Source organism: Cetorhinus maximus, chromosome 12 (genome assembly GCF_964194155.1).
Source record: "Cetorhinus maximus chromosome 12, sCetMax3.hap1.1, whole genome shotgun sequence".
Taxonomy (NCBI): domain Eukaryota; kingdom Metazoa; phylum Chordata; class Chondrichthyes; order Lamniformes; family Cetorhinidae; genus Cetorhinus; species Cetorhinus maximus.
Window position 1 is genome coordinate 83,594,574 of NC_135890.1, and position 26,108 is coordinate 83,620,681.

Below are 26,108 nucleotides of genomic sequence, written 5' to 3' on the forward strand. Positions count from 1 at the left end.
GTTGGGCGGAGATGCAGGTCAGCTCAATTGGACAACTGAAAGCGAACCCCAGCAGGCAGCATTGAAAATGCTCAGGACATTGAGATGAGTGTGCCATGTGAAGCATCCGCATGTGTGGGAGAGTGCTTGCACAAGGCTCCGAAAGGCCATGCCACGCACACTCTTTGCCCTCCAGAATCACTCAAGGGCCGGCTGCTCCCTCTGTGGTCTTCTGAGTTGCTTATTGCCACCTCTTCACTGGAGGAGGTGTCTTCTTGGCTGGAGATGAGGACGTGGATTGAGCTGAGGGAATGCCTGGCTAAGGGTGTTGGTCCCTTAGCAGAGCTCCCTGCGAACCAAAGTAGAGATAATTAGTGCATGGCTGCACAGTCAAAAGCAGGAGAGAGAGAGCACTCACAGTTGCGTTGAGGCAGCTTCTCCTGCATGAAAACAGATGAAGAGAGTGTGAAAGCAGGACGCATGGCACTGTGTGGAATATTTATGTAGTGAGCGGCGCCATGGACAGGAATGAAGATGTGAGCTCTAGAGGATATGAGCCCGATGGAGATGTGCGGGGGTGTGTGAGAGTTAGTTGTGTTGTCTCTTGAGGTGTGAGATCCCTGTGCATGTGTGATGGGTTTGTGAGTGTATGAATTGAGAGTGATGAGAAGAGTGAGTTAACCTGGTGGAACGGATGAGACCATTCATCCTGTCAAGGCACTGGGCAGCTGTCCTCTTTTGTAGAGCGTTGGCATTGATCACCACCTTCCAAGTCTGATTGGTAACGCTGCTGCCCATCCTGCGGCCAGAGCGGGGTTAGAGGACATCACGGCGGGCCTCCATGGCATCCAAAAGGCATTCCAGTGATGTGCCATTAAACCTGGGGGCTGCAGTCTTTTTGTCTTTTGTGGACATCTTCCCTGCAATAGTTGTGGCCTAGAAGCGCTGAGATGTGCGCGCACGGCTGGATTTTAAATTTGGACCCCATCATGATCAAGCGGAAGGTGATGGTGGTCAGAATGAGAGCCCGCCTGCCATCGAAACAGCGTGCTTCCCAGGAATGCATAAATAGTAAGGCGGGATTAGGACAATATGGCGTGAAAACCCACTGTCACTGCCAGCGGGTAAAATGTCGTTTTACCCGCCTGCTACCACACTTAGTACAAATCTGAGACGATTCCATCCTTAGCGCTCCTCAACAGCCAAACCCTTTTTTCTAATCTTTGCAGGTCATTATTTAAGTGAAGCCACAAAGTGTCAGGAAACCAGGCCTACTTCCAAGCAACACTTAATAATCAGGGATCTGTGGGAGATCTTCAGAAGAAATAGAGCCTATATTTGCAACAAAGTGTAAATTTTAGACCTGATTTAGATTTAGATTTTACTTTTAAAATCATGTTTAGAAATTATTTTGAGGCAATGCTTCACAGCATTTACAAAAGAACTTAAGATCTTCATTTGATAATGATCCAGCCCTGAGATATAGAGTACATTTTATAATCGTTCCCTCATTTTGCAAGCCTGGTTATGAACAAACTTGTGCTGTTCATGAGCACTGGTATTTTGAAATTCTCCGCTGATTTATTTTTAATTCTGATTAGTTCTGGGATGTTCAGATGTGAGAGTGGTGCTTTCTTTAAAGAGGCCTCTGGAAGCCCAGAACCACTCACATCTGCCCGGCAAGTAAATTCCCTTGTGTTTCATTTCACTTTAGGAATAGGATACAGAATCTAAATCAGACTACCATAGAAAACTTTGGAGGAATGAAATGCCAAATGCATTCAAACTTGGGCTCTTGGCAAAGATCTGTTAAAGAACGGTGCCAGAATATTGGGAGCTTTCAGAAAGGCTATAGAAATCTCCTTTGGCAATTAACCTGCTCTCAGAAGGTGGATGACTCATTGAAATATTATAATGAGGGCCACAGAATTATCTAACATTTTAAATTAAGCCCTGGCTCGCCAGGTTTTTCAGGCCTCAGGGAAACCCAGCAGCCAACAGGTGACAAGGACCGCTGTATGCAGGAGGTAAGTTTCTTTCTTGGATCCAGTTTACTTCAGCCACATGGCCAACCAGTCTGATCTCCCCATCGACTCTTACGAGGTTCCCCTCTGGCTTCTGACCTCCCGTCTCCTCACCTTGGTCCCTGATCTTCCCTCTGGTTTCCAATATTCCCCTGACTCCCTCTTTGGCTTTTCTGATCCCTCCTTCCTTCCTCTCCATTCCCTGGCTGTGGCCTGGTGCTGAAGGCCTACCTGCCTGATCGACAACCAACCTTTCAATTTGGCTGTGGCTGGGAAACGGGGAAAGAAAATGTTAATCAGGTCCTGCCCTTAAATTGGGCAGGTCCTGAGGGAAACCCGTTTCTTCCGGGTTTCCTGACAGTAAAATTACCTTTTGTTTCTCCTTGTTTTAATTTCCCAGGAATCTGCATGGTTGATGGTGAGTGGGATGGGGGAAGCTATAAGACAGCCTCGATTGGCCAGCTGTTCTATCCTCATCTTTTGTTTTTGCATGTTTGTATATTCTCTTTTAGTTCCATGTCATTAAGCACTGCCATGTGCATACCTCAAATCCCCTATTACTCATGGAACACCTGTTAGTTAGTAAGTATGAATTGTTTAGCATGGTCATTTAACTATATTAACATAATCAAGCCATCAAGCTTCAGCAGTAACAACTTGCACTCATGGGACCTCTTATTGTTACATAAAAAGAATGCCCACGGTGCTTTACAAAGTTGTAATGAAAAGAATGAACACTAAGCAAAAGAAGCAGGTAGTAGGATAGGTGTCCAAAAGCTTGCTGAAACTGGCTTAAAGAGGGTCTGAAAGTAGGAGATATACGTGGAGAGGCGGAGGAGTTTCAGGAAGTATTCCCAGGGCATGGATCCTTGGGTAGTTGAAGGCACAGCTCTCAGTGGTGAGACAAAGGGAGGACGGGCATGAAAGATGTACAGGGAACTCATTTGAGGAACTGAGAGTTTATGAGGTGGGAGTTACAGGACTGAGGGAGATTACAGAGTTAGGGAAGGTGAGGTCATGATGTAAGTTCAAGCCATGGATGAGAATTTTAAGTTTTAGGCATTGTGGAACCTGGAGCCAATGTAGGTCAGCAAGGACAGGGATGATGGGCGAACAGAACCTGGTGTGGAATAGGACACAGGCAATGGAGTTTTGAGTGAGCTGAAGTTTATGGTGGGTGAAGGACCAGAGGCCAACCATGAGGACATTACATTAGTCGAATTTGGAGCTAACAGACACGGATGAGGGTTTTTGAAGCAGACGAGCTAAGGGAATGATTAGGCAACTGATGATACAGAAGTGGAAGCATATGATCTTTGTGACAGAGATAATATGGGATTGGAAACTCAGTCAATGCTTGAGTAGGTCACCATGGTTACAAAATGGGGGAGGATGCCAAAATCCAAAAGTCCTACCCCCCGAACACAGCACCTATCATTTTCGCAGGGGCAGGGATAGGCTTGGGTCTGGATTCTTGGAGGCAGCTGCCCATATAGAACAGTAGCTGCCTTCAGTCATGCCTGATTTTTGTTAGCCAGGAGTAGGGAAATACAACGTGGGCAGGTTAGAGCTGGTATGAGCAGGTCTAAGCTTTGCAGAGTGCTTTGGAGAAGTGGAGTATCCTTTTCGAGAGGTGGGGTACCCCTTTGGATATGATCCCAGGACACATTTTGGGGAGCTCAGGCATCCTTTGGGAGAGGTAGGATGCCTCTGGGATTGTTAAAAGTGAACATGAATGTGCATAAAAAGTGCATAAACTCATTGGGACCATCAAGAGAGCTGTCAAAAGGAATTGTTAAAGGTGTCAAAACCAACTGTCAAAAGCAACTGTCAAGGTATTTTAAAGCTCCTGCCCTTTAAATCTTTGAAAAAGCTATGTGAAGTCTTAAAAAAGTCATTGCTTACTATTTCACTCTGCCCATTGACATAAGCCCAAGAATTATCATTACTATATTAGTGCTACCTGACTTAAATCACAACCTTCCATTATCACACTGGGGTGCCTGCCATTTCACATTTCACTACAAGCGGTCACAGGCTCTTTGATGTAGGACTATGAATTCAAATGTTTTTTTTTAAATTAGGGAGTAAACACTTGAATGAAATGTTTGTTTTTAGAAGGGATTATGTAGTTGAATGTATATAAATGTAGCAAATGGGTTTTCATGAATGAGAAGTATTTTTATAAGAAAAAGATATAGCCTGCAATAGACACATAGAACTTTATTTAATCTCAGCATGGGTCCTGGGGTCTGCCCATGATGGATACTGGATGATTTGGCATGGACGATGTAAGGGCAAAGGGTGATGGGTAGGAGGCATGGGTTGGCATGAGTTAGCACTAAGTGGCATAGTCTATAAAGGGCCATGGGGGTGGGTAGAAGGGCATAGGTTGGTATGGATGGTATGAAATGGGGATGAGTGGGGGCATGAGCTGGCATGGATGGGGCATGGGGAATGTATGGGGGGTGTGAGGGGTGAAGGGTGAGGGCTGGAGGCTGTTTCATATTTTATTGCTTTTTATACTAACTACCACATAGTGCCACTTCACTGAGGCAGGCCTTCTGCCCAGCCCAGCTCTGCACCCGGCTGCCTCCGCACTCATTCCGGGGTCACCTGCCTTGACTCCCGTTTTCGCCTGCCTGGACCCAAAATCCGAACCTGCATGGATCTTTCTCCCAGGTTAGGTTTGCGGAACTGGGGATAGTCCCGGTCATACGCTCCCAACCTGGGAGCGAAAATCCAGGCCAGAGTTAGTGATGCCGATGAAGAAGCACAGAGTGACTCCCTGATCACTGGTGAGAAACGATTATCAATGGTAATGGTTGTGGAGGACTGGTTGGGCCAAATGGTCTGCTTCTGTATTGTAACTGGCATGGAGAAGGGACAGTTGGTACAGATTGTAAGACCAGCAGGGCAGAGTGCCCCTCAGCATTCTGCTTTCTTATGTAGTCTGATTCAACACCAGGACTAGGTGAAGAAGTTCTTTGCCTCACTGCCCAGGTCACTGTATTGGAAAATGGCCTGTTTAACGTAGAAAAGCTTTGTCATAAATTTGGACTTTTGTCTTGTTTAACTTTTTTCTTACAAAAGAAACTGATGCATCTTTGAAACCTAGATCAATTTGGTTCACTGATTTAAATTGTTAAATGTCCACATCAGTGTAAAAAACAGATGTATCCCATAGTATTAACAAGCTGATTGGGGGCCCGTTCAATTTAGATCTGGCTGGTTCACTGATGTAAGTTATTAATAACTGCATCAATGTAAACAGCAGGGTTTCCTGTATCAGCATGAGCTGATAGCTGTTCTATTCTGAACTGCTTATTAAAAACCTGACAATCTGGATAAATGGGAATATTGAATGAAACTTTGCAGACAAAAAATGGAAATTGAAAATAGGGGCTTTGACTTTAATTTAGCTCTCCCCATTGGTAATTTATTTGTATTGTATATACCAAATGCACAAAGTATAATATATTGTAATGTTTGGGAAACAAACCATCTCCTGGGCTTCAGAAAGTAATTTCTCAGAAAGGCAATAATAAAGATTTTGCATAAGAGTTTGTGAATCAGTTTGCACTCTAGTATTTAAACCTGGGCGATAAATGTTGGCCCAGCCAGAGAAGCCCAGATCCCGTGAATGAATTTTTAAAAAGTGCAAGAAATTCTGGTTCTGATTGGGAAAGGAATTCCTGTTCCTATTTCAGAGCATCCCTTAACACTTTTCATTGACATTCTATTATTCACTTCCAATTAGTTTATCTTTCTGATGAACAGTTTTTGTAAGCAAGGAAGTTACACTAAACCTTCATAAAACATTGGCTACGCCTCAGCTAGAGTATGGTGTCCAGTTCTAGGCACCGTACTTTAGGAGGCCCATGGTGATTTACTAGAGTGGAACCTAGAGACATGAGCAAAATACTGCGGATGAATAAAAACAGAAAATGCTGGAAGTACTCAGCAGGTCAGACAGCATCTTTGAAGAGTGAAATAAAGTTAATGGTTGGAATTTTACATGGAAGTGGTGGCTCCAGCCCCCCAGCTGAAAGGGCTCCATTTGGTCAAGTCACTCCAAGCTGATTTTATGGCCATCAGGCTGTTAATTATCTCTGGATGAGACTTCTGCCCCCAGGTGGGAGCAAGTTCCAACCAATCAAATGGCCAGCAGTTCTAAGGCCCCAGCAGTACTTCCAGGAGTAATATTCATTTCTGGCCCTACAGGCAGTCCCCAACAAAGAGGAGCCATGAAGCCAGATACTGAGGTAAGGCAGACAGGCCCCAGCGAAGGGATGGAGGCCCGGGTTCCAGAGGGCAGGAGGGGATGGAATACACGGGTTGGAGAGTACCGTGGGTGGGAGTTGGGCTATTGGGCACAAGGAATTCCACCCTCCCCCCACACCCAACCAATCCCACAAAAAACCCTACGGGTTTCACCTGATGGCTTCACCATGGATCAGGCACTCCTCCCACCAGACCCGGCAGGAGGTGGCCCTTAAATGACCAATAATTGGCCACTTAAGGTCCTCAATTGACCTGAGGGCAGGTGGGCCACCTTACACCTCCCCTGCCTTTGGTAAAATATCAGCAGACGTGGGTAGGTGATGGGCACAGCACTACCACCACCATAGCACCTGATCTTACAGCCCACCCCTGCCCCCCCACCCTGCGCCAGGGGTGGGGGTGGGAGGCATAAAATTCCATCCAATTTTTCAGGTCAATGACTTTTCATCAAAATGAAAAGACATTAGCAATGTAACAGGTTTGAAGCAAGTGCAGAGGCAGGGGAAGCAGAGGAGGGAATGAACGAAGAAACAGGAAGGTTTGTGATGTGGAGGCAGGCAGCAGTGTTTAACTGATAAAAGAGTTGACGAGTCAAGGCAAAAAGGGGGTGGTAAAGAATAAGTAAAGATTCAATAATAAATTCAAAAAACAAATTCAAAATATACTTGAAAAGGAGAAATATGTGAGGCTGCAGAGAAAGAGTGGGGAAGTGGGACTAATTGGATAGTGCTTTCAAGGAGTCAGCACAGACACAATGGCCAATTGCCTCCTTCTGTGTTGCAAGGTTCTGTGATTCTATAAACCTAAATGTTCCCCAACTCTTCATTCATTGAGCTGAAGCACCAAACAGTTTGAATAAAGGAAAATGCCTTTTATATTCTCTATTTTAAAACCCCAAGGGTTTTTTTAAGCTTGCCGTTAAACAATGAACAGAGTAACTGAATTGCTTCACGGTCTAATGTGATCTTCGCTGACAAATTATTATAGTGCATTACCTGTTTAGAAGCAATCAAGTCATGCTTGCTGTACACACTGAAACAGTGTAAAACAATTCTAAATTCATCATAGAAGTTTTCTTTCGCATTTACAAGCAGTAAATAAATGATTGTAATAATGCATTATAGATTAATGCAATTACTAAGCCTTAAAGGTACCAATTTTGCAAAATACACACAGAGTGGATTATTAACATAAATTATGGTAAATTTTATCTTCCTCAGAGCAAATCTCAGCAACAATATAGGTTTCAGCACGACCTGATTTAAGGCGAAGTCACATTTATACCTAATAAATAAAACATGAGTTAATGCAATATATATCACTGTGAAGTCTATAAGGATTTGAATAATATATAGCCTCAAAGCCCAGTGATTTATTTACTGCAAGGGACTCTGACTGGGAAGGTCTTAGAGGACAACAGCTACTGCAAGGATAAACGCTGTGCTATATGACACTCACTCCAGTAAAGCCTTAAAATTTTAAAGATAGTATATCTTCCAGTATTCTGTGAACATGATATCCCTGTGAATCAAACTTCCATACGTTGGAATGTGAGAATTATTTTTCCGTCATTTTGCAGCTGTAAGGTCAGCACTCAAATGTGCCCTTTGACATCAGTTACATAGAAAGTGACCGACAGAAAAAGATTTGCCAGTCCATCCAGTCTGTCCCACACATTATGGGCCGAATTTTACACCTCGTGAGTGGGCACGCACGGGTGTCGGAGCTGCTGAAGGCCTTTAAAAACCCAAATGATCCCGATTTTACATTACCCATGCAATTTCACACTCATCGCACAAGCAAAACGGGCAGGCAGCAGCCTACATTTTGCAAAGCCTAACCCAAGATAAAAAGGATCAGCAGCATTGCCAGTGTGAGTAGTGAGGAATTTAGGAGATAGTTTGCTGCTAGTTGCTTATTGGAACTTGACAGCTTCATCTCTGTTCTGAGCTTCATTCTTAGTATTTCTAGGCTTCATTTCAGGACTCATTGGTGTCTCCAAGGCCCTTGAGGATTTTGAATGTGTGGACCCTACCAGCTATCAGACAGCCTTCCCTTACCCTGGTAATGGGGATTGTGGTCTCTGCCAGTGGCACCTCCTCTGAGGAGGAAGAGGGGAGCATAAGGGAGAGGAGGCCAGGTATCCCAATGCAAATTCCAGAGGAACAGCCTGTGGGAGGAGAGGTGCAGGCACAAGGGGCGCAGGGCTAGTAGGTAGTCCAAGGCGTAAGGGGCCGCAGAAGACACCACTATCCTGCTGTCAGGGATTACAGGCAGTGATGCAGCTACCTCAGTATGTCTGAGGTGCAATGCCAAAGGAGGCTCCACCTCTCCAGGGAGACAGTGACCTCCATTTGTCAGATGATTGGGCCTGAGATCAGCTCTGACTGTGTGGATGGAAACCCCATGCCAGTGGCTCTGAAGGTCACAGTGGCCCTCAACTTCTATTCCTCCGGCTCTTTCCAGGGGTCAGTGAGGGATCTTTGTGGTGTCTCCCAATCAGCTGTCCACAGCTGCATGAAGCTGGTGACTGATGCTCTGTTCAGGCGGGTAATGATTTCCGTATGGACAAGGCCAGCCAGGCTGAGCAAGCCGGAGGGTTTTCAGCGTTTGCTGGGTTCTCCCGCATCCAGGGTGCAATCAACTGTACACATGTGGCCATCAAGGTGCCAGCGGGTCAGCCGGGTGCCTTCATCAACAGGAAGGGATTCCACTCGATCAACTCGATAGTGTGAGACCACAAGATGTAGATTCTGCAAGTCTGTGCACGGTACCCTGGCAGCTCCAACTACGCTTATATCCTGAGACACTCCCAGGTGCTGAGGCTATTCAGTGCTCTAGCCCAACTGGATGGATGGCTGCTGGGTGACAAGGGCATTCTGTTGAAAATGTGGCTTCTGCCACCTCTCTGCCATCCAAGAACAGAGGAAGAGCAGAGTTATAATAGGAGTCATGCCTCCAAAAGGGCGGTGATAGAGAGGACCATAGGTCTTCTGAAGACGTACTTCCGATGCCTGGGCCATTCAGGGGTGCACTACAATACCCTCCAGAGCGGGTGTCACTGCTGCGCTCTCCACAACCTGGCACTGGCAAGGGAGGGGCGCCCACTGGAGGAAGAGGATGTTGAAGCAGCTCCACAGGCCACAGAGGATGAATCCAGTAGTGAGTCAGAAAAGGAACACAGTGAGGAGGACGCTGAGGGTGTGGAGGCAGACGTCTGTATCCTTCAGGGAGGTAGGGACACCAGGGACACCTTGATCCAAAGCTCCTTCATCTCGGCTGCCAAAGATCTGCTTCCACCTCATGCCAGGGCTGCTGCCTCCATCCCGGATGTCTGAAATGACTCTTTCATTTGAACCCAAAGTCCACTCAGTGCCTGTACAATAAAGTTTTTAGCCACTCACGTCCAGCATGAGATACTGGCGTACCCTTCACCAAAAAAATACAAAGGTGAAGTATACTCAGGCCATTACGACAAAAACAAAATTTACGTCATTTTCAAAATTGAAACAAATTAACATAACCTTTCTGGTCTTCATTCCCAGACCAGTAAATATAAACAAAACATTACACAACAGAAGATCACCCATGACCAGTCCCTTTTGTGCTCATGGTGCCTTAAACTTATGTTTAAAAGTGCTATGTCTTGGTGCCCTCCCTCCCCGACCTCGTTGGCAGCGGCATTGGAGGCATTGATGTCTTGTTGGCCTTGCTGGCCTTGGCGGTCATCCTCTGGCCAGTGGAGCCTGTGCTGGCCCCGCTTGGGAGGGAGCAGCCAGTGCCACGGCTGGCATCTCCCCAGTCATTACAGCCTCATCAGATGCCACGGTCACTGGCAGAGGGGCGGATGAGCTGCTGCCATCATCCAGAGTGCCCTGAGAGGAGCCCACAGAGACGACAAGCAGCTTGTCTTCCAATGTGAAGTCACACTGGACCTCTCTGATCGCCATTGATGGACGGGCACCTAGCTGGGATACTGGGTGCCTCATCCAGTTTTGAGTTTCCTATCAATGAAGAGACTGCACAAAAATGTTTGCAACATCCAAAACTCTCATCTCTGTGCACTGTACCCTTACCTTCATCTGGCACCCACGACCGGCTGACTGAGCCTCTCCAGCTCCAAGGCAGCCTGCTCAAATCTTGTAAGGATTAGGAGGTTTGAGGGGCCGCTGCCTCTGTGACCTATCAATGTTGTTATTGCTTATCTTCTCCTGAAAGGACAGGGGAGCATTGATTAGTCACTCTCTACCTGCAGCGCCCATTGCAGCCTGGTCAACCCCACCTGAGGAACACCTTGTAGGGCACATCTGAGTCACAAGGCACTGAGTCCAAGCAGCCAGGGCTCACCCCCATGGCCGGAGCCGGTGTCAGTTGGCACTCAGACTCTAACACCCTGGAGCTCCACGGGGGGGGGGATGGCCAGGCCCTAACACTTCACCACACGATACTCAACCATCCCATGTACGCTGCACAACATCGTGGCTGCTAACCTGGGCTGCCACCTCCTCCCAAGCTTTTTTTTTGTCAGGTGCGGAGGCCTCCTTCCTCCATCTCTGGGGACGAAGGTGTCCCTCTTAGCAGCCACCTCATCCAGGAGGACCGCGAGGCACTCATTGGAAAACTAGGCAGCTGAATGCCCACCCAACCTGCCCTCCTGCCTGGCATCTCCAGCCGCAGTTGAGGCCATAGCTTCGGTCTTCAGCACGCAGAAGATATGTTCTTCCCTGGCAGCCTTCAAGGAGCTGCCTGTGCCAGTTTTAAACTGCCCACTGAGTCACCATTGGACCCAGCGCCAACAGGTCCCGCCCCTGCCCGGCCGTTCCCGACCATTGGGAAGACACGTTTCACATTGGGCAGGCCTTAATTGGCCCGTCAGCGTTAAATCGCGATTGGGGACAGATCGCAGGTGGCGGCCAGTTTACCGACCAGTCCCAGGCCCGCCGATTGCACGCATCCACCAAGGGTAAAGTTCAGATCTATATGTCCATTCTTCTTTATCAGCAGTCTTACTCTGTGTGATCATCACCTCAGCAACCATGACTATCTGTTATTCTATGCGTACCATGCCAATCAAACATTCTGCTTTCAGGTCCTTTTAGACACTATGCTCTAGAGTTAATGGTCAGAAAGCTAAGATACCAATTCATTCTCAGGGATGGCCTCCGGTTGTAAAAGAAACCTTCCTGTACTTCACCCCAACAATGTGCTCCAGCTCTAACCGCCAAAGAGTTCCCGTACTATGTGGCGTTTATCCATTTCCTAGACTAATCATTCTCTGACCTCTCCAAGACAGTTTCCTAATTCATTGTTAAATTAGGGTCATTTTTGTAGTTTTGAAACTACTTAAGCTCTTGAGAAATCCATCCAGCCAGCTTTCATCCAATCAGTCTGGCTTAGGCCTTTCAATTCACTGAGGTGAAAGGTAAGTTTTCAACCTACTAACATTACTGAGACCCTCAAGTCTTCTGTTTCAAAGAAGGTAGTGATGGCGAGAAGTCTAAAGGTATGTGTTAAAACAAAAATGTTAAATTTATCCCTTTAAAAAGTGTGCTTTCTGCTAACACAGTACTTCCTGGAGTGCCCATGTATGAGACAGTATTTTCATCACTCCACCCCTCCCTTCCCAGAAAGGTGTAGCAGTATCTGAAATATAAATGGTTTCTCAATTAGACTAATCAAGGATGATATGGGTGCAGGGTATTCTGCAGTTTTATTCTATTTACCTCAGGGACGACATGAAGAAACTTTGGGTGCCTTTTCTCAGAAGATTAAACTATCTGCAAGCTGTGGGAGTGTGGCCAACATGCCTAGGGAACTGTAGCTTGCAAAGAAGGGAGAAAATTTGGAAAGAAAGAAGAAAAATGTCTCTCCAGCGGATAACAAACCCGGCTTCTTGCCTGAATTGCTCAGGATAAAGTCACATATGGACAAAGTCAGCATTGCCCTTGATCCTGACTTTTTCACAATTTAACTCATATGGGTCAGAAATGTGCAAGTACAAGCATGGTCACTGTTGCACTCATCCCAGCATAGTCACAATTTGGCTATGAGAAATAATATACCCATACGGTGAGGTGAAAATTTTGCTCTTGCAAGTTACTCGGTATGGTATAACAGAGCACGCTTGATAATAAATGAACTCATAAACATTTGTACCCTTCTTATGTACATAGATTGGTCTCCAAACATTTGCTTTTCATTTCTCTTTTATTTCACATACAAAGGAAAAGCATATAGTGGGTATAGTTTCATTAAAATAATGGCATCACGTGGTCTTTATATTAAGACAAAAATTGCTTTGTGTTCACCAGAGTAGCAGCATTTGCAGTCCAGTGGAAAAGCTTGGGGCTATTGAATTATGTATAGTAAAAGTCTTTTTTACTATTTCAGAGTCTAACAAAGGAATTGGCTGCTTTAAAAGAAATGCTAAACCACATTGATTATAAATTTCACGGAAACTCAGTGATCTTTCTTGCAAATATTGGTCCAGGAAACCATTTAAGCGATTAAAAAGAGAAACTACTGCAGCTCTGTCCTCTGTGATGACATCCATTCTTACTGAGTGCTCGGCCCCAAGTAACAATTAATTAACATCTCCTGAATGCATAACCATATTGGATTTCTAGGACGTAGATATTTTATTCCTCCTGTATGACTGATTGCAGGTCTATCTATACTTCTTGTACATCTAAAAAAGCTCAGTAGCCATTTAACCTCAAGTTCCTCATACTGTGCATTAATTTACAATCCACCACTTGCTAAATGCCCATCAGGAGCACTTGACTGGAATTTCAATATTGTCTCCCCAAAAATGCCCCAGTGGTAGGTAAGTCACCTTGCAGGGAGCACATATTCAGAAAGTAAACTTTCATAATGTGTCCAGGTGTTTGAACCTAGCATTTTTTCTGGCATGGTTAGATAATTCTATTAAAATACATGTAGTATTTACATCTGTAACTTAATCTGCATCTCACCCCATGGCACTCAAGATTAACTCAAATCCTAAAGGAAACCATGTATTTCTTTGAAAAATAAACTACAGTAATCTAATCAAGGGTTTCCATTTTGTCATGACATTTCTGTTTGCATTTAAACAGCAAAACAATCTGCAGGATCCTGTTTCACATTGTGATGATGGTTAGCTTGCACAATGCAGATGCACTTCATGGAACTGCACATTAGCAGGAAAAGGCATCCATTACACTGCAACAGCTGAAGTCAAGGAGGAACAGTTTGTTGTGGATGAATGGTTTCATGTTTTTGATCTGACAAATGACTTCAGTTGAAGCTGCTTACTCTGCTGTGGTAGTTTTACACATTACCTAAATAGGACAAGTTATCCATAGGCAATCATGATTTTCCCATTTTTGGAGAGCACTGAATGGTACTTCCAAATTAGACTACACCATACACTAACAAAAAACTTAAACTCAATGAGCAACTCCAGCTGAACTAGTTTAGTATTTCCATAACCCACACTTTGCACTTTCTGAACAAAATTTAGGCTTGCACTCCGTGAGATTCGCTAATGCTCGGATTCCTTCAATTGTCTTCCATTCAATTTAAATTGGATTCATGCTCTAGTTCCAGAGGTGAACAGAATAAGCTTAACACAGTCACCAATTGCTTAACCTAGGTGGAAGCTGCAGTTTTAGTCAGCTGTGGCTGAGTTAATAGCACTCTTGCCTCTAACTCAAAGGGTTCCAGGTTCAAATCCTACTCCAAGGCTTGAGCACAAAACAGCTGACACTCCAGTGCTGTACTGAGGGAGTGTTAAGTTTATTCTGTTCACCTCTGGAACTAGAGCAGAAATCCAACCTAAATGGAAAGGAAGAAGGCAGTACTGAGGTAGTGCTGCACTGCTGGGGGCGCTGCCTTTTGGATTTGATGTCAAACCGAGGTGCATCTGCTTTCTCGGGTGGGTGTAAAAGATTCCATGGCACTATTTTGAAGAAGAGCAAGGAAGTTCTCCCTGGTGTCCTAGCCAATATTTGTCCCTCAATAAACATCACAAAAAAATTTATCTAATCATTTTAGCAATGTTTGTGGCTGCTGTGTTTCCTACATTACAACAGTGACTACACTTCATAAGAGCTTCATTGGCTGTAAAGTGCTTTGAGACATCCAGTGGTCATGAAAGGCGCTATAAAAATGCAAGTCTTTCTTTTTTTACTTCTTTGCTTTCAGTCACAGCTAATTTTTGCTTGATATTGGTCAATTTTCTTTTATTGCTTTCCAAAGTTATACCTTTGAGGCATTGCTGTTGCATTGCATCAGACACGGAATAATCAAATTAACAACTGGCATCTGTTCACCAAGCAGAAGCTCCACATTAATTATGCATGCAAATCAGTTTATAATTAAAATTATATATAACAGTACAAATGTTCCTAACACCCTCTGCTGACTTTAAGCTGAAGTAAGTGCTGTAACATCATTTTGTTCTTAAACAACAAGAGTAAAATCTGTCAGATTCTTGATAAAAAATTGTTGTCGGTGCAGATCTCTAAATAAGCAGATTTACATTCCTGTCAACAAGGTAAGCTTCCTTATGGTACCCAGTACAAGCTTAAAGGCAAACACATGCAAGGGAAAAGCTGATGAATTCTAATTTGTATCTATCCTTTTTATATTTACTCTGAGCTTTGTTTCACAGGTCTCTCAGAAGCTAATGTATTCATATATTCCAAGACACAGCTCCATTACTGGTTACTATTAGAGGGAAACTGCCACCACTTAGCACCCAGAAAGTCATTTTCACTCTCAATCATCTTTGTGTTTGTGTGTGTGTTTTTTACTTAAATTACCTCCAGTCACCTGAAACTGGAGCATGTGAAGCAATTTTGAGCAATGATCCGTAGTTCGTGCTAATGGTGAGAAATGGGGGCAGTTATATTACTAGCTTTAGAAGCCAGTGGCATACGCCAGATGAATTTCAATCTCAATCTGCAAATAAATTAGTAAATTTGCACCATCAAACTCAGCCTTGCAATTCCGTACCCTGAAGCCCCGTGGCTTCCCAAACACAAAAAGTAAAGAAAGCAAGGATGCTGATTGCAACCAAACGTGCATATTACAAGCTGATACTGACCCATATTCATTCTGTGAAATGAACATCCCCCTCCTATAGCTGCCAGCACAGAACTACCTTGGAAAAGCTACATGCAGAAAATTGAAGGCTAGCTTACCCATATGTATTGATTTTGTTTTTGGGTAATGGAACAAGCAACTATTTCAGCACAAAATCCTGGTCAAATTGGCTGTGTCTGCCTACAAGTGATTACATTGCAGCCAACTCTAGTAGTTGTATTGTACCAAGTCAATATTCGTCAATCCCTCCACTGGTTGAACAGTTAAAGCATTCAGTTCATTAATACAATGTCCTCACATGGCTCATTTTTTCCTATTTTTATTTTTGTCTAGAGAAAATACAGCTAAATGTTGAAAAGCATTAAACACCATTCACGCAGAGTTGACTCACAGGCCTAATGTCAATTAGACAGCTCGAGAGAGTGTGCTGCCAAGATAAGGGTACTTATCCACTGCTGATGGGTTCTGGTCATGGGCTAAAACCTTGGGCTTGAGATAGGACTTTTCTACAGCAGGCTGGCACATTACTTCAGTCTTTTTTGTGATGATCATAAGGCCAAAGCTCTTTCATGCATTGGAGAACAAGGTCACCCTACATTGCATGTCCAGCTCTGATATGACAGCTACTGCACAGTCATTGGCAAACAGGAAATCTTGAAATACAACCTTGCAGACCCTGGTCTTTGCCTGGAATTGTCTCAGATTGAGCAGCTTCTTATCCCTGCAATATCTAATTTTGATGCCAAAATATGGAAGAAATCAGAAAGCATGACAGAGAAACATGCTGAAGAGGGTTGGCGTTAGCAGGCAGCCCTGTTTAACTCTATTAATGACTGGGAATGAGTCAGAAAACTCACCATCATCCAGGACATTCATAAGCATGCGGTGATGGAACTGTCGAACCATTGTGATGAATTTCTCAGAGCAGCCAAATTTCTCCATTACCTTCCAAAGGCCCTCACGGCTGACAGTGTCAAAGGCCTTGGTCAGGTCAATAAAAGTGGTGCAGAGGTCCATGTTCAGTTTTGGCATTTGTCCTGGAGCTGTCTATATACAAACACTGTATCAGTCTTTCCTCAATTTTTTTCAGGAACCACACTGACTCTCTGGCAGCAGATTCCTGGTCGCGATGTTGCACTAAATGGTTCAAAATGATTCTAGCAAAGATCTTATTGGTGACGGAGAGTAGTAAGTTTCTTCTGCGACTGTAGCAAAATTGATGAGTTCCTTTCTGCTTCTACAGGTGGACAATGGAGGCATCTTTGTATTATTGTGGGATGATTCCTTGTTCCCACATAGACTGAAGGAGCTCAGTGAGCTCTTGACCAGGCATTGACAGCCTTGTAGACTTTGACAGGGGTAGCATCAGCTCCTGGAGCTTTGCTGCTAGACAGGAGTTGATTGCGTACATAATTTCTAACAGTGTGGGAGGGTCACCAAGATAGCAGTTGATGGCAACCTGTGGCAGCCTGTTGAATGCTTCTTCATTAATGGATGAAGGCTGTTTAAGGATGTGGTTAAAGTGTTCTGCCCATCTTTCTAGAAGTTGGGCTTTTTCTGTGAGCAATGTTGACCCATCAGCACTGAGGATTGGTGATGAACCAGTAGACTGGAACCCATAGACAGATTTCAGAACTTCATGCAATCTCTTCCCATCTTTGTGGTCTACATATGACTGCAGTTTGTCTTCTTTCTGATTCAGCCAAGTGTCTTGCATCTCTCTGAGATAGCTTTGGTTAGCCCTGTAGATGTTTTTATAGGCATCGTGCTTGGATAGTGATGACTTGCCTTTGAGATAAACCCTGTAGAGGCGATGTTTCTCATCCAGTAGTTTCTGGATTACTTCATTGTTTTCAGCAAACCAATCTTGATGGTTATGAGATTTAGGGCCAAGGGCTTCCAGAGACTTGGAGTAAACTATATCCCTAAAGGTCACCCAATCACCCTCAATGAAGTGTGTATCCATTTTCGCTGTGCCAGACAACTGAAAGAGATTCCTTCATGACTTCCTGTTTGAGACATTGAGACACTTCTTGACCTCCATGCCTTGGGGCCTCTAGGGACATAGATCTTGATGTTTAGCTTTGAAAAATAAGTAACTCAATGGACACAGAAAAGTATAGAAATTCAATAGACAAATCATCGCATGGGCCTTTTTGGAACTCCTTACAAGATACTGAGAGTCTGAGTACTTTCATAGAATCATAAAAATTGAAGGGCCATTTGGCTCATGATGTCTATTCCTGTATCCCATAAGCATATTCATTGAAAACATTGACCTTAAAACTAATTTTGACAATCTCTTTTTGAGTAACTTGCATCATTTCTATATATAGATGGATATATTACTGCATATTGATGATAAACTGATTAAAAATGTTATGCCAATTTTATTTTGTATAATCCATTGCTAAAATAATATCATGTAGTGCCCACATTCCCTTTTCACAATCTTGCTTCCTGTCGTCAGAATTTTTGGTCAAATTTCCACATCAATATTTGCAATTGTAAATGGAAATGTCAACATTTTCAATGGGGTTTTGTTATGTAAATGGTTACAGTGTAGTTGCTGCCCCTGATCATTAGGAACTCTGTGGCATCAGATTGGAAATGCACCATCACCGTGTAGCTAAATAAAAAGAAATTTGGGGAGGTGTAAAACAGACAGCTGATCGCCCAGTGTCCACCATTCACGTCCACCACCACTGAAAGTTAAAACCAGCCATCTTATACGTTTATCAACCAACTGTAACCATTACCATGAATAATGGCAGGCAGAGGGGCATAAAATTGGGTGCTGTGGCAGTAGCACCATGTCTGTCACCTTGCCCCTGCCACTCCCAAGGGTATTTTACCCATGGCGGGGAAGGGGTCAACCAGCCCATTCACCCGTGGGCCACCACCCATGCCGCTGAGATTTAACTCAGTGGGAATGGCATCATGGCCACGCAAAGGGGACACCTCCTGGTCGGGCACCCTGTGCCCATTGGAGGCTCCCCTCTGAGGTGTTCTCCCACTGTGCTTCCGCTCCCCCACTGCCCTGTCTGCCCCAACCCTCCCCTACCCCTCTGAATCCCTTTGACACGGCCTGGTAACATAGCCCAGCGAAAACCCAGACTTACCTTCAGCCGGACTCCATGGCTCCTCTTTCTCAGGGGACTGCCCACAGCCCCAGCAGTGGCCACTGCTTATGGTGCAAGAGAAATGCCAGCCACCTGATTGGCTGACAGCTCTTGGAGGCAGGACTTCCTCTCCGATGGGAATCGAGAGCCCGCCTCAAGCCATTGAAAGGCCCAATGGTTGTTAAATGGCTGTGGGGAGGGCCAGCCAATTGCAGGCGAGCTCGCCCTCAACTTTTACGCCCCTGCCTCTGGATGGATCATATTTGATTAGACAGGCACAGGAGGCATCAATCTTAGAATTTGTTTACCCCTTCAACAATCTTCTTACCAGCCTCTCTCCCGCTACCCCATCACCTTCTCCAAAGTTGCTGACTCCTTGCTGAGCGTTCCCGGGGCAGCAAGCAATCTCCAGTATCCTGCCCAGGTTCATGCACAGAAGCAAACACGTGCACACAAGTACATCTCAAGCTAGCAATCAGGAGTGGGAAACGATGCAGCTTGTCCTTTAAATGAAATATAATCAGGACAATTGTAACTTAATTGCCTTTTCGGATAAAATCAGCCAATTCACACCAGGTATCAACCCAAGAACTTCTGTGTCTCAGCTATTCATTGGCTACATTCAATGAATCATTGACAGAAGGAGAGTTCCCACACCTAAGGAAATTTCAGTAGGAGTAGCCAAAAGAAACAGTTCCTAATATTATTGTTAAGAAAATGAATATTGAATTGGAAACAATAATGCAGCATTTTCATGACACAGTCAAAATCGAATCAAAAAAATTCAAAGGAAAGAAAATTCTTTTTGAATAAATGGTAGGTTTTGCTTATTATAGAGATAAAGAAGACTCATAGAGCTGAACTCTATCTCATTTTAACAGGTTTTTTATTCCATGAAAAGCTGTTGCATTTTTGGGGCCTTTGGGACAAGAAATTGGACTTGTTTTTGGGCCCCACAAGGGCCCTAGAGCTAAAAACTGGCACCCATGGCACGCATGCATTCTTGTGGCAAATCAGGGCAGATGGCATATTGGTGCAGGTGTTAGCATGCGTGCAGTGAATGTCCACGGAAGTCTACAATCCAGGAAGATCACAACGCCAACCAGTGGTGCCATTTCAGAGCCCAGTGCTCCAGAAACCACCCTCCCTTAGCCCCACACAGCTAAACATATTCACCTGCAGGAAGGACCCCGTCTTGCTTCCCACCAGCACTACTTAAAGGGATCATTAATTCCTTACAGGTTAGCTGTTGGTTGATTTTTTTTTTGGGGGGGTGTTGCTATGATCCAAAATGTGTTTGGTACTTTCCATAGTTGTTTCAAGTTGCAAAAAGCTACAGAAAGTGGTGCAACAGGTGCTGAAGGACATTCTGCTAACTGTAAGGCAAACTAGTTGCCACACAAGTAGGCATTTCCTTTGGAATACAGCATTGGAAAATGGACAGAGAACACGCAGGTGGAAAAGCAACTGGAAGAGGGAATATGAGGAGAAGGGGGAGAAGGGCTCCCAAATGGATGTCATATCCAACCACGGTATTTAGGGAACTTTCTCCTATCTTAACCTCAGTGAAGAACAGTGCAGGAGAAGTTTGCAGTTCAGTAAGGGTGTCCTCACTGTAATCTGCCATTTACTACAGCCATATCTATAACATCAGAGCTTGTTTTGGTCCTTCTTGACAGTGGCTGTGAAGGTGACTGTGACATGACCTTAATGCACTTGGCCACTTCTAGGCTGGAGCTGGGGATATTTTCAACGTTGTCCAATGTTGTGCAAGGGTGGCCACTGAGACTCTCTGGCAAAAGAGGATGAAATGTTATTGTCTTTGCATAGAAACAAGCAGACAGAGTGAGCACATGGCCTTACTCAGATTGCAGGCTTCCCCATGGTGAAGGGTAGATGCGCTGCGGCAACTCACCAAGGCACATTTGACAACACATTCCAAACTTGCGACTTCTACCACCTAGAAGAACAAGGATGGCAGACACATGTGAAAACCACCTCATGCAAATTCCCCTCCAAGTCACAGGCCAGCCTGATTGGAATTATATCGTCGTGAGGGCTAACCAATAGAGATTGTTGGTACATGAGTGATAGGGGTGTGGTGATTTGAGCAGTGGCTGAGGCTAATGGTGCAACTAGTAGAATATGGCATTTGAAAATACATTCACTGACTTTGACCACTCTTGTGAAGTCATTGAGGTTCTTATGGCACTGAACATCTAGGTCCTCGGGGCTTGATTCCTGGCATTGGACCTCCACTGCTAGCTGCTCCCATTGCCTTCTGAGCATACGTTTGGAGAGCCTCCCCCTGCTGACACAGGATGTTACTCCTCCTTTTCAGCTGCTTCACCAAAATTTCCCAGTTCCCTTCCCTTACTGTCTGTAATCAGTGTGGTCATTTTGGAAAGGTAGATGCTTATGTTTCTAAGCCTCCTTTAACGTATGGTCAATTTAAAGAACCATCAGCAGACTTTTGTGGATTTCAGTAAAGAAGATTATTTATTCATGTATTCACTCTGAAAGTCTAATTGCTACATCACTCATTCACATTCAAGAAGGATACCGTTAAAGAGAATAGTGCACATTTATAAGTGGTAAACGAAAGAATAGTTCACATGTCTGGCTTGATGTAGGAGAACTGTCATTGTGATCCCAGTAAAGAAAGGAATCTTTTCCACTTTTGAGTTGTAGTTTAGCTGAGTTCAAATAGCTGGAGTTGGACATCAAGATTATTGCAGGATTCCCTCAAAGAGATGGCTTTTCAGCAGATCATGAAGTCGGTTCCTTGTGGTTACCTTATCAGGAGGTCAAGTTCTATACTAGTGGACTTTTGAGAGAAAGGAATCAGGCTGGGAGGTTTTTAAGGTTTTACAGCCTCCTATGCTTAAAGGCAAAGATGACATGCTATTTTCTGTCTGTCTAGCTGTGTTCCCTACAGACGCCCAGTCTTTCTGGGTCTTTAGATAAAAGCTCATTGGTCTGTAACTTCCGAGCTCCAGCCATAATAACTGGGGGGTATCCCAAAGATGAGCTCAGGAGGCCACCTCCACCCCCCTCCGGAATTCCTCAAGTAAGGATTACCCAGAAAGTTCAAACTTCTGTTGAGTATTTGCCCTGCAATCGGAACTGTCCGAAAGTGTGATTTAAATTGGAAACTTCAGATGATTTTGACTGTCTTACAGTAATAGTTGGCCAGGAAGCTGCTTCAAACTCCTGGGTAACTATGGTACTGAGACCACCCAACACCCCACCCCCGACAACAGGACATGCCTGAACACCTGACAGCCCCACTGACCACACCCCCATTGACACCCCCTAACCACCCAAACCCCTCACACTGACCACCTGACCTCCCCCACTGATCACCTGACCCTGCCTCCGGCTGATCACCTGGGCCCCCCTGAGGACCACCTGACCCCACCCTACCTCCAACTGAGTGACCCCCAACTAAACAACCTCCGCAACCACTTGAACCCCGAGACAGACCTCACGACCAACATGCTCCCACAACTGACTGCCCCCAACCAACCCCACCCACTGATCACCCCATCCCCTATCCCCCCAATGCCCACCCAATCCTCAGCCCCTACAGACCACCTGACCTCAACAACTAACCCCCCCCAATCAACCCCCCCAATGACTGACCCCTAACACCCCCAACTACCTGACCCTCACCACCCAATGACCACCCAACCCCCCAACAGATCCCCCTGACCGATTCTCCTCACTGACCACTCCCCCAACCGCTCGACCCCCCCAACTGATCCGCCCCCATTGACCATCTGACACACCCCACTGACACCCACCCCACTTGACCACCAAACCCCCTAACCAACCCCCTGAACAACCCCCCACCCACAATTGGGCCCAACCCCTGAGCGACCTCCCCTGACCAACTGCTCCCACTGACCACCCAACTCCCAGCCCCCCATTGACTACCCAAGCCCCACCCCAGTGACCACCAAACTGGCTGGATTTCAAGGTAGGAAACTAGGAATTAAATGGCAATCCAACTCTGATTGCCATTCCACAGAAGTCCAGGCCCATTATCTCAAGCCAGTTTCGGTCACATGACCAATACCAGTTTTGTTCAACCAGAATGGTTTGGAAGTCCAACTTCATAAAAGGAGATAGATGGTGGACTTTCACATTTCACTTGGGATAAATGGTTTCATCAACTCTCCTTTGTTATACATTGACTTGGAGACAGGAGTCTGGAGGTCTATTGATTTTGAGTTTTGGGTAACTCATAAACAATTAGCAGATGTAAATTCCACAAATAGGTTCCATCTGAGTGTGTCCATTCAAGATGGGGGCCACCCATGATTATTCAACCAGGACCTTCCCAGATGGTTGGAGGCAGAAATTGCAAAAGTCACTTGACTTCAGCAGCCATCTTAAAGTCTTGTCAATGTCCTGTTTAAATAAAAGACAGTTCCGAAAAATTATATCCAAACTCAGTCTGCATTTGAAGTTATGAATAGGACGTGCCTTCAGTGGGCATGGCAGTGGGCTAACTTTAAGTGGTACTAGCCATTCAAGATGTTGGCCCTCTGCATCCAGGCAACAAACGTGGTTAGCTAGTTGGATACAGAGATCATTTAAATAAGCAGTCAGTTCGAACTTTGCATACTATCTGCGTTGCAATCAATAGGCGCAGGTCAACTGTGCAACATGACCCTCATGCCTGTTTCAAGGGATATCTGATTAGCCCCCTTGGTCTATCTTACATGAATAATGAGTGCAAATAATTTGCTGTAAAGGACAGATTCAAATTTTTTAAATTGAAAATTGAGTTACGGCTGAAGGAGGGTTCACCATTCAGAAAATTCTGACAAGTAAAGAGTAGCAACATAAATTTTAAGAGATATTTTCATGTGTTTTATAGCCCCTTAAGATCTGAGATAATGGCGGGTCTTTGGAATATTAATAGGTTGGCAAGTCACATTTGCATTCAGCATACAGCACCGAAGAGATTGACAGTCCTTTAAATGTAGAAATTCAAACCTGTCCATTGCAAGATAGTCAAGATCATTTCACAGACTAGATAAGAAGTATTATCCCACTATCACTGAGATGCCCGCAGGAAAGCAATGGAAATTAGAAAAGATGAAATATAATTGTGACTTGAGTCAGAATTTTTTTTTTACATGAATGATTCATTTTTCATTGCAAAGTAGCACAAGCCCTTGCAGTTTGAAGGGCTTATTCTGTTTTGTTTAGATAGAACCTTTGCTGCTGTCTTAGAATTACAAAGTGAACAGAAAAACGTATTCAAATATCAATGTACAATCTTTTTATCCTAAAACATTAATATGCAAGTTCAAATATAATGGGAATGTTTTTCTGAAGTGCATATAATGGCCTATGAGAAGATGTAATGGCCTTTATAGAGTTAATGCCATTCAGTCCTTTATTAACAGTTTGATCCCTTAAAGCAAAACCTATAATGTCAAAATCATTCAGGTTAATCATTGCCAGACAACCCAAGAGGGCACAGTGCAGGAAATTGAGACACAGAAACATTCTGCTTTGTAAAACTTGGTGAAACATGAGAACAGGTTAAACAATAAGCTGAAAATAAAACCAGTTCCAAAATGACTGTTTTACCCCTTTCTACAAATGCATAGTTTAATGAAAGACAATTACAGGGAAAGCTTATAGAGGTAGCAGCTGCCACTGGGCAGCAGGGAAGATGGATCACCTCAGAGGGAAAGTATTCAGTGATTTATAACTTGTTCCTTTCCAACAGACAAAAATCCTTAACTTCTCCCAGAACTGGCACTAACCACTCACATTACCAACTTTACCTACCAGCAGTGCTCAAGATGTACATTACAATTAAGATTATTAACTTCATGCCACTCTTCAGGAACTTTGTGACTCAACATGCTATAATGTCTAATGAATACCCCAAAAAATTACAGATGGTACAGGTGCAATTACCATGAGGCAGATAAATGGGATTGGATTTACCAGCCCTCTGGAGGTGGCTTGGCAGGCTGGAGGGATTGTAAAACGGTGGCGGAAGGTGTTGGGAGGGCAGCCCGCTGCATGGGGAGACTGACGGGCATTTTGAGCTATCCTCCCAGTGGCTTCCCCGAGGTGCTGTCTTTCCTTTCTTCCTACTCCCAAGGCCAATAAACGCCCCCGCAGTTCCTGGAGGTTTCATCCCTCTAATCGCTGGGGGCTGCCTGCCTGGCCCTGGCACGTTTAGAAAAATTCTTACATACCCTTTAAGGATGCCTCAATATGGAGGCGCCCTTTCCTTCTCCCTGCAGCCTCAGCAACGACCATCTCTATCGATGGCACTGCTCAAGGTTTGCAAGCTGCTGACCCTCTGATCTAGCTGGTCACTCTGAGAGGCAAGATGGCTGTGCCATGGTAGTGGCCTCTTAATTGTGCATCGTCGGTAAAATCACCCCAGGGCCCCGCCGTCCACCCACGCGGTTTGGGACCTGTTTCGGCCCCAGCAGTGGGACTTTCAGATATCTGTGATATCAGATAATGTGAAGCTTCAGATATCTGGAGAAACTGGAGAAGTTGGAGTTATTCTCCTTAAAATGGATAAGGAGATTTAATGCAGATGTTCAAAATCATGAAGGGTTTTGATAGAATAAATAAAGGGACCCTGTTTCCACTAGCAAAAGGAAAATCATCTTTCCGCACAGAGGACACAGATTTAAGATAATTGGCTAAAGAAGCAGAGGCAGGATGAGGAAAAATTCCTTATGCAGCGAATTGTTGTAATCTGCAAGGCACTGTCACAAAGGGCGGTGGAAGCAGATTCAATAGTAAATTTCAAAAGGAAATCTTGAAGAGGGAAAATTGTTGGGTTGGGGAATGAGCAGGAGAGTGGGACTAATTGAATAGTTCCATTAATGATGGGCTGAAAATACTCCCTCTGTACTTTATCATTCAGAGATTCTATTATGACACACTAAGCAACGAAGATCAATTTTTGTGGTTGGTTGCGTTCTTTCCTTTCTATGGGTGGGGCTGGATTATTAACTTCCAATTTCCTCTGTGTTAAAGCTTTAAAACATTGGCCCCCACTGAAGAACTAACATGACCGCTGTTAGTGTTAATAAATGCTGGTGGTGATCACAATAATGGATGCCAATGGTGACATTCCCAAGATGGAGTTTTAAATGACAGGGGTCCAATCTGAGCCCAGATTTGTATCGAAGCCTTGCTAATTTTACCAAAGCTTCAAAGCTGCAGAACTTTATTACAGTGCTAATTCTCTTTCTGTTGTTAAAACTAATACATATTAGTTGGAAAAATAATTTCAGCTCAAGTCAGAGGCAAGCTTTTCATCTGTGTTAGAAAATTCTCCAATTAGGCTTCAAAGAAGCTGTACTGACCTTCAGTATAATCTCTGCTTTCATTTTAAAAATAGTTATGCATTCAGAAACATCCATGTTGATCTTCATCATAATTCTTGTTTGCATTTCCCCTCAATTAAAAAATGCTGCTAACTCAATTAATGGGATGCCTTTTTTTGAACAAAGCAGAAACAAATTATTCTTGAGGGGAGAAATCTGAAGAGCCCAGAGCAGAATTAAGTTGTTATAGCCACCTTATATGTGCAGTCACTTCAAAGTGT